Source organism: Mixophyes fleayi, chromosome 8 (genome assembly GCF_038048845.1).
Source record: "Mixophyes fleayi isolate aMixFle1 chromosome 8, aMixFle1.hap1, whole genome shotgun sequence".
Taxonomy (NCBI): domain Eukaryota; kingdom Metazoa; phylum Chordata; class Amphibia; order Anura; family Limnodynastidae; genus Mixophyes; species Mixophyes fleayi.
This window is the reverse complement of record NC_134409.1, coordinates 109,525,558-109,533,756: the sequence shown is the minus strand read 5'-3', so window position 1 is coordinate 109,533,756 and position 8,199 is coordinate 109,525,558. Positions and strand designations below refer to the sequence as shown.

At 43.1% G+C, this 8,199-nt stretch overlaps 1 long non-coding RNA gene across 1 annotated transcript in view; it reads right to left on the bottom strand.

Annotated features, from left to right (window-relative positions):
• Window positions 1-983: 983 nt before the first annotated feature.
• LOC142099584 (uncharacterized) overlaps window positions 984-8,199 on the bottom strand; it is a 112,665-nt gene continuing 105,449 nt past the window's right edge. The window contains exon 2 of the long non-coding RNA XR_012678578.1: window positions 984-2,715. This is a non-coding gene — a long non-coding RNA (uncharacterized LOC142099584). The remainder of the gene's footprint in view (window positions 2,716-8,199) is intronic.

Genomic DNA, 8,199 nt, shown 5'->3' with positions numbered 1-8,199 from the left:
TTGTTATTTTTACAATAAAGCAGTAGGAGAAGTGGCAGTATGACATACCACTGTATACTAGCCCACTTTGACCGCTACTAGCCCACTTCAACCATTGTTTACAGTTCCATTTCATTCCTGTGTTGGTGCACATATTAACTTCAAACGTTGCAGGCCTGTTGCAGTAAGTTGCGGTAATATTGACTGATTGCACAACTCTATGGGCTAGATTAACTAAACTGCGGGATTGAAAAAGTGGAGATATTGCCAATAGCAACCAATCAGATTCTAGCTGTCATTTTGTAGAAAGTACTAAATAAATGACAGCTAGAATCTGATTGGTTGCTATAGGCAACATCTCCACTTTTTCAAACCTGCAGTTTAGTAAAAATACTCCTATGTGCGTCACTGTGTACCTCTCCAGTGACTGTTAGGGGATGGATTTCAAATGTTCACCAAACAATTAATTATGATTTTTCCGATTTCTTTGTATAATACTATGGGGCCTGTTTAACTGTTTATCAGCAACTTGTGCTCTCTTGCTGTACTAAAGCTGCATTCCTGCAGAGGACTCCTATTTTGTATGCATGTTCCAGGAACATTTGCTACTGCTTTAATATTAGTGAACTTGCAAAGCCTTTATACTGATCCTTACCTGAATGTTTCTAAGAATTATAACACCTGCAGTACATTTGATTATATTAGTAGATTTGTGCTTGTACAACTTTGATGCTTGGATTGATGTCTATCCAGCCTCCATGCTTGGTCTGCGTTTGTAATCTGCCCCTGATGTTTCTGGCAACTGTATAGCTGAGACCAGCTGTATTATACAGTACCTGTTAATCAACAACACTGGAAGATTTGTGTTGCAAACAATCTAGTAGTGAAGCTTTGGTCCTCAGAGCAGGTCTGTTTTTACGTTTGTTCTTATTAGACGCTGAGGATTTATTGCCAACTATTAGCAGATACTTGATTTCGAAAATCTTACATTACAACAACAGGAATATCTCTATCAAAGGTTTTATTCAACTCACAAGACTAAAGTCTTATTTTATTTATGTGAATACATTTTCTTGTTCACATTCTATATATCTGCATTCTGGATCATGTGCAGTAGTGGATATGGAGTATCACCCATGACTGTAGATGGAGAGCCAGGTATCTGAAGTAGGCTTATTAAATGATATGCCCTAAATCGTAATCTTTGAAGGTGAAACCTTGTTTCAAATTCAGTAGTAAGCAAAATTCTTTCAAAGTCAGGTTCCTATATCTATTTAAATATTAATTTCTAATTTAATCATATGTTCTTATATCTAGAGATGTTCACTGACCCCCGTGTTTTGGTTTTGGTTTTGGATCTGGATTAACTTTGTGTTTTGGTTTTGGCCATACCGCCCTCGCGTGCTTTGGTTTTGGATCTTTTTTGCTAAAGTCGCTTAATCTTGCTCTTTTTTATCCCTACATTATTAATAACCTCAATAACATTAATTTCCAATCATTTTTAGTCAATTTTTGTCAAGTGACAAGAACACTGCTACCCCTCCTGTTTCTGTATGAGCAATGTCACTGGAGACTGGAGAGTGACAAGAACACTGCTACTCCTGTTTCTGTGTTAGTAATGGCACCGAGCAATGTCACTGGAGACTGGAGAGTGACAAGAACACTGCTACCCCTATTTCTGTGAGAGCAATGACGCTGGATCTCCTGGGGAGGGAGATAATTATGGAATCCAAAACCCGCCAGATCCAACAATGCAGCAATAACGTTTTGTTTCAATTCAGATTCGAGGATGCGTGAAAGTAACGAGCCGGCTTGCAAGCCAACTCGGATCCCCTAAGTTCGGGTGGTCTTGGTTTTCAGAAAACCGAGCCTGAGCATCTCTACTTATATCCATATTGAGGTCAAGAAGATTGAGATTGTATATTATCTTTTCAATCCCCCAGTTGACAGGAACCTAATGAATAATGCCTTTGTTACCCCTATCAATTTGGTGCCAGTGCTCTCATGCATTCATGTCACATTCATCTGTGGTTATATACTTAACATACAATAGTGCAACAATTGCGCTGATATAACATTAACAAATAAAAAATCAATGATAATGTCTCTAAAGTGAAATTAATTTCTTCTTGTGAAGTGTGAGTTCTTCTCTTATTTTTCCAGTGTGTACATGAAAAAAATAAAAATACAAAACATAGTGTGACCTGTATATATGGTATAATATATAAACCAAAACCAGTATGTGATTAAGAATAAGGATATTTCTCCCACTGAAAATAATATCACCAGTAGGTGATGTAGGTTAAATAGATGTAATATTTCTTCCACTGAAAATAATGTGGATTGCACAAGATGAAAAAAGCCATTCAGGTGAATAAATGAAATAGAGCTATTACAAAGCTTTTTACGGAATGGATTAAAAAGTTTAAGAAAGATTTTGCTTTACAACTGTAGCCAATTAGGCTTTCCTACCAAGATATTTGGAGTCTTCTACTAGGGATTACACAGCTCTCTAAATTTGTAATGTTATCAACTTTGTGATTGCTTGTTTCTCAAAATCAGTCAGATTCTTCTACGTATACTCTATGTCCATAGATTCGAATAGCCAATTATTGATCTTCGGGCCAAAGCCAAGAAGGATCTTTTCACATCTCACAGGAGTGTCTGGGTGTATGTCTGTTTTTCACTTCTCTGGGGTGATTGATGTCCTTCCAGTTTCCTTCCAGATGTTAACAGCTATAATGGAAATAAGGAAACAATATAAGATAAGCGTGGAACTCTGGGTACAGACATGAGAACACCCAAGTTCACTGCAGTGTACTCCTGCCTTTCTCTACCATAAACTGGTGCTGGAGAAGAGGCAGCACATGCAAAATATTGGCAACTATGCCACCGAGCATCAATTTACATGATTCAATGCAAAGGGAATGATGTATTTGCTCATCTGCTGCTTGTGGTTGTAATGGATAATGGCCATCATGGTGAGATAGCATTGTGTGCTTTAGGCACAATGCATTGTCGTTACTGCTCTGTTAGGCAATTCCAGGCAAGATAGAGGTAGGAGAGAAGTTCAAACAACTATGGATTTATTTTGAATATGTTAAAAACATCCAGGGTAACCAAAGATCAGATACAGAGGAAACACAGTTAGCAGAACAAAGTCTCTAGAAATGGTAGTCTCAGACATCTGTAGTAATTAAAAATCTTCAGATACACTGGCAGTCTGTAATACTTCACACAGTATAATAACAGTTCTGATAGTAGAGGATAGTAATCACAGATGCAATTTTGATAATAGGAGATATCCAATATTCCTGATAACTTTAAGACAACAAAAGTCAAACACAACTGAGACAAGCCCAGAGCCCCTCTCTGCAGTATCAGCAGGCAGAGTGCTGTAGAAATATTTATCTCTTAGCCAGCAGACAATTGTTTCATATAAGCAGTTCTATGTTTAAGATGCAGTGCTCTCAGAATCATCATGCAGATTGATCTAGAAAGATTTCATTGATGGCTAGCAGATCATTTTTTTATATAAGCAGTTCTATGTTCAAGCTGCAGTACTCACAGAATCAGCAGGCAAAGTGATGTAAAAAGATATCCATCCTAGACAGAAGTAATTTGTTTCATATAAGCAGTTCTATGTTCAAGCTGCAGTACTCACACAAGAATTCAAATTACGCTGGATGCAGAAAAGCTGAGTTGGAGAAGTAATGCTGTTTGCCAAGGTACAGCATCAGAGTTGAAACAGAAACTGGTAACTGAAGAATCTCAGAAGGCAGGCTATTCAAGAATCCAGAGTAACGTCTAGCACGGACAAAGATTGCATAGGACAGAAGGGGTCTAATCAGGGGAGAAACACATCCTAAAGGAATGAGATAGGTGTGCCTCTTCAGCTCACCACAGCTGAAGAGGCAATGACAACATTCACAGTCAGTGATTCATGCTCACCAGAGATAAAGAGACAGTCCCAATATCCTACCATGCTCTCTGTAGCTTCAATATGGTATTTACCATAATCTCTAGAACCTGGTAGGATTCTTGCCAATTTGCATGACAAGTACCTATTTCATGAACATCCTGAACCAATACAAAGTCAGCTAAAGACATACCCCCATCCTGTAGATAGGAGCTGTATAACTTCATATCAAAGTAGTCCCATAAGGTTATTCTGAAGCTGTTGAAAAACACATCTCTTTCTATGACATCCTTAGTGTGGTTGGACAGTTGAGGCTTGTTTGGGAAGCCAAGTGGCATTATGCGACCTGTCATAAGCTAAAACAGAATAATCTCATTGGTAAATAATGACATTTCTCAGGTACTCAGTAGTATCACTGGTAAGTGGTATCACTGTTAACCCATGAATATAACTTCTTTAACAATGTTTTGTCTAATCAGTCCTTGACGGTCTTGCACCCTACTATGCCTTGAATTGGGGGTTGCACAGAACATGACATTTCTGCTTTATATCCAGTAGTTACCCATTTTGAATAAACTTCTGCCACTACCAGTGCACACTGACAGTTCTGACAGTTTCAGCTGCCTGCAAACAGTATCCCTATCAAGTCGATCTGTAAAGTGCCCTGCTGCTGGTGGTACACAGTGTAACACAGGTTGTAGAATTGTTGCCCTGGGTTTGATTTTGACACATGGGACTTAGTAATGTAACAACTACAGGTTTCATAGAAGCTGGTAGTTCAGTGTGAGCTCTGTATTGAAGTTGTGCAGAAACTAGTGAGAGAGGTTGTAGACCTTCTCCAAGTGAATGGCAAAATTCATCTTGTATAACTGACCAGTGTCACAGACCTACTTGCTTCTGTGCTGCTGATTAACCTGCCTCTGTGTACAGCTCAGCACTTCCCGGTTTGGGCGGTCACATAATCGTGGCTGGGAAGCGGCATATACTATCTGCAGACTATATAAAGCTCACCTCGACACTGCAGCCTTGTCAGAGCAACAAGTTACCACTTTGTGTCTGCCTCTCCCTGTGTTCCATGTGCTGTTTCTGGTGTTTCCCTGTGTATGTGGGCAGCATGGTGGCTAAGTGGTTAGCACTTCTGCCGTAAAGCACTGGGGTCATGAGTTCAATTCCCGACCATGGCCTTATCTGTGAGGAGTTTGTATGTTTTCCCTGTGTTTGCGTGGGTTTCCTCCGGGTGCTCCAGTTTCCTCCCACACTCCAAAAACATACTGGTAGGTTAATTGGCTGCTAACAAATTGACCCTAGTCTGTCTGTCTGTCTGTGTGTGTGTGTGCTAGGGAATTTAGACTGTAAGCACTTATGGGGCAGGGACTGATGTGAGTGAGTTCTCTGTACAGCGCTGCGGAATTAGTGGCGCTATATAAATAAATGGTGATGATGATGAGGATGATATGAACTTTGGCTTGTTTAACCTCTGCTTCTGGATCCGCTGCTGCCTGTGTACCTGAGTATCTGACCCGGCTGCGGGCCTCCAATAGCAAAATCCATCCCATCTTGTGGTGGTTTTTGGTGGGGACCGGGGGGTTCGTTAGACTCCGCGCTTTAGGAAAGCTAGTGCTAACACTGAGTGAACGGTCCTCAACAGTGTTACGGTCCTCAGGAAACTCCTGAGAACCGTAACGCCAGGAATACGGTGGTGTAGTAAGGTGTGACATGACAAGGGAATCTTTGTCTTGCTCCTATTGAAATGAAACTGGTTCATCTTTAGGGTCTTTACTGCGTACAGCCACCTTGGATCAAAAGAGAAATACAGCATTTGGATCTCAGAATATTTCAGCTGCTGCAGTCAACTTTGCTGTGATATCTTCAGGGTAGTTTTTTAAGACCAAAGAATAGTTACCTTTTTGGTGTGGAAGGACTTTGTTGACTGTTGCCTTTTTAGGATGTTTCACACAGAATTCACACAACAATTTGTTATGGTTGTCCACGAACCAATGTTTCCTCCATGTCTATACATAAGAGACGGTGGATTTCCCTACATATAAGTTGTTGCTATATATAGTTTAGCACAGTGGTTCCCAAAATATCTCAGCTCGAGGCACCCTTAGGGTCACCATAATTTTTCCAAGGCACCCCTAAGCAAAAATAATTACCGGTTTGTCCCGTTTTTTAAGTAGTTGGGTCAAAATGACGTAAGATGTATTTAGACCCCTTCACCATCACATTGTGCCCCTTTATCATATCACTCTGTATCCCCCTCGCCATCTCACACCCTGTGTCCCCCTCTTTGCCATCTCACACTCTGTGTCCCTCTTCATCAGCTCACACTCTAACCCTCCTTCAGCGTCTCTCTCTGTCCCCCTTCAGCCTCTCTCTGTCCCCCTTCAGCCTCTCTCTGTCCCCCTTCAGCCTCTCTGAGTCCCCCTTCAGCCTCTCTCTGTCCCCCTTCAGCCTCTCTCTGTCCCCCTTCAGCCTCTCTCTGTCCCCTTCAGCCTCTGTGTCCCCCTTCAGCCTCTCTCTGTCCCCCTTCAGCCTCTCTCTGTCCCCCTTCAGTGTCTCTCTGTCCCCTTCAGCCTGTCTGTGTCCCCCTTCAGTGTCTCTCAGTGCCCCCCTTCAGCGTCTCTCAGTGCCCCCCTTCAGAATCTCTGTCTCTCCCTTCAGTGTCTCTTTGTCCCCTTCAGTGTCCCTCTGTCCCCTTCAGTGTCCCTCTGTCCCCTTCAGTGTATCTCTGCCCCCTTCAGAATCTCTGTGTCTCCCTTCAGTGCCTCTCTGTCCCCCTTCAGCCTGTCTGTGTCTCAACTCAGTGCCTCTCTGTCCCCTTCAGCCTGTCTGTGTCTCCCTTCAGTGCCTCTCTGTCCCCTTCAGCCTGTCTGTGTCTCCCTTCAGTGCCTCTCTGTCCCCTTCAGTGTGTCTGTGTCTCCCTTCAGTGCCTCTCTGTCCCCTTCAGTGTGTCTGTGTCTCCCTTCAGTGTCTTTCTGTCCCCTTTAGCCTGTCTGTGTCTCCCTTCAGTGCGTCTCTGTCCCCTTCAGCCTGTCTGTGTCTCCCTTCAGTGCCTCTCTGTCCCCTTCAGCCTGTCTGTGTCTCCCTTCAGTGCCCCTCTGTCCCCTTCAGCCTGTCTGTGTCTCCCTTCAGTGCCTCTCTGTCCCCTTCAGCCTGTCTGTGTCTCCCTTCAGTGCCTCTCTGTCCCCTTCAGCGTGTCTCTCAGTGCCCCCCTTCACTTCCTTTACTTCATACTTGCCAACTCTCCCGGAATGTCCGGGAGACTCCCGCATTTTGCGAGAGTCTCCCGGACGAGTGTGGCAATCTCCCTGATAGGAAGTGGGAAAAATTCAGTTTAAACGCCGCGATTCACCCGGAATCGCTGCGTTTAGCCCCGCCCCCGCTGTAAAATGACGCAATTTGCGTCATTCCGTCACGGGGGCGGGGCCAAAATGACGCAATTTCGCTGCCCTGCCCCCTGCATGCCCACGTCCCAGCCGGCATCTCCCGGAAAAAGAAAAAGAAATGTTGGCAAGTATGCTTTACTTACCTTCTTCCCTGACGTCTTCTCTGCTGCTGCTCCTCACTGAGGCTGCCGGACATGATGACGTCACGCCCGGCAGTCAGTGAGGAGGAGGATCCGGCGCTGGATGATGGGTACGTTTTTTTTTTTCGGGTTTTATTTCGTTTTTTTTTCTAGGGCAATCGCGGCACCCCTGTGACAGTGCCGCGGCACCCCAGGGAGCCGCGGCGCACAGTTTGGGAACTGCCGGTTTAGCATCTTGGTAGTTGGACAAGGAGTCCATCCTTTACTGCCTCTAAATCAGCCCATTGTGCTGACAGGTGATCCGGGAGTCTGATAAAGGTTCTGAGTTCCTGTCACCCCCCCCCCCCCTGGGGCAGTGAGTCACAAATTAAAAGATGAAAGTCATAAAATCATTACTAAGTACTTTTTAGGAACTATAAGTCCTAAAAAGCCGAGGCAGACATTGTGTACTTGGACATGTATTCTTGTGGAACTAGAAACAGCAGCATGCCAATGGCATATTTTATTTAAAATAAACACTTCCAAAAAAAACCATCTTAAAATAAACACTTCCAAAAAAAACATCTTTTACCTCCTTATTATTTCCCTAAATCCAACAGAAATCTTCTTTCTTGTGTCCTGAATGATGAGGACTGGCTCCTAGTGAAAGGTCACACCATCATCATCATCATCAGAAAGTATCTTCAGACCAGGCCTTAGGGAGTCCTATATTCTACTGCTAGACATGCGTAATGGATCATATTTACATATTTACATTAGACAAATACAAAGG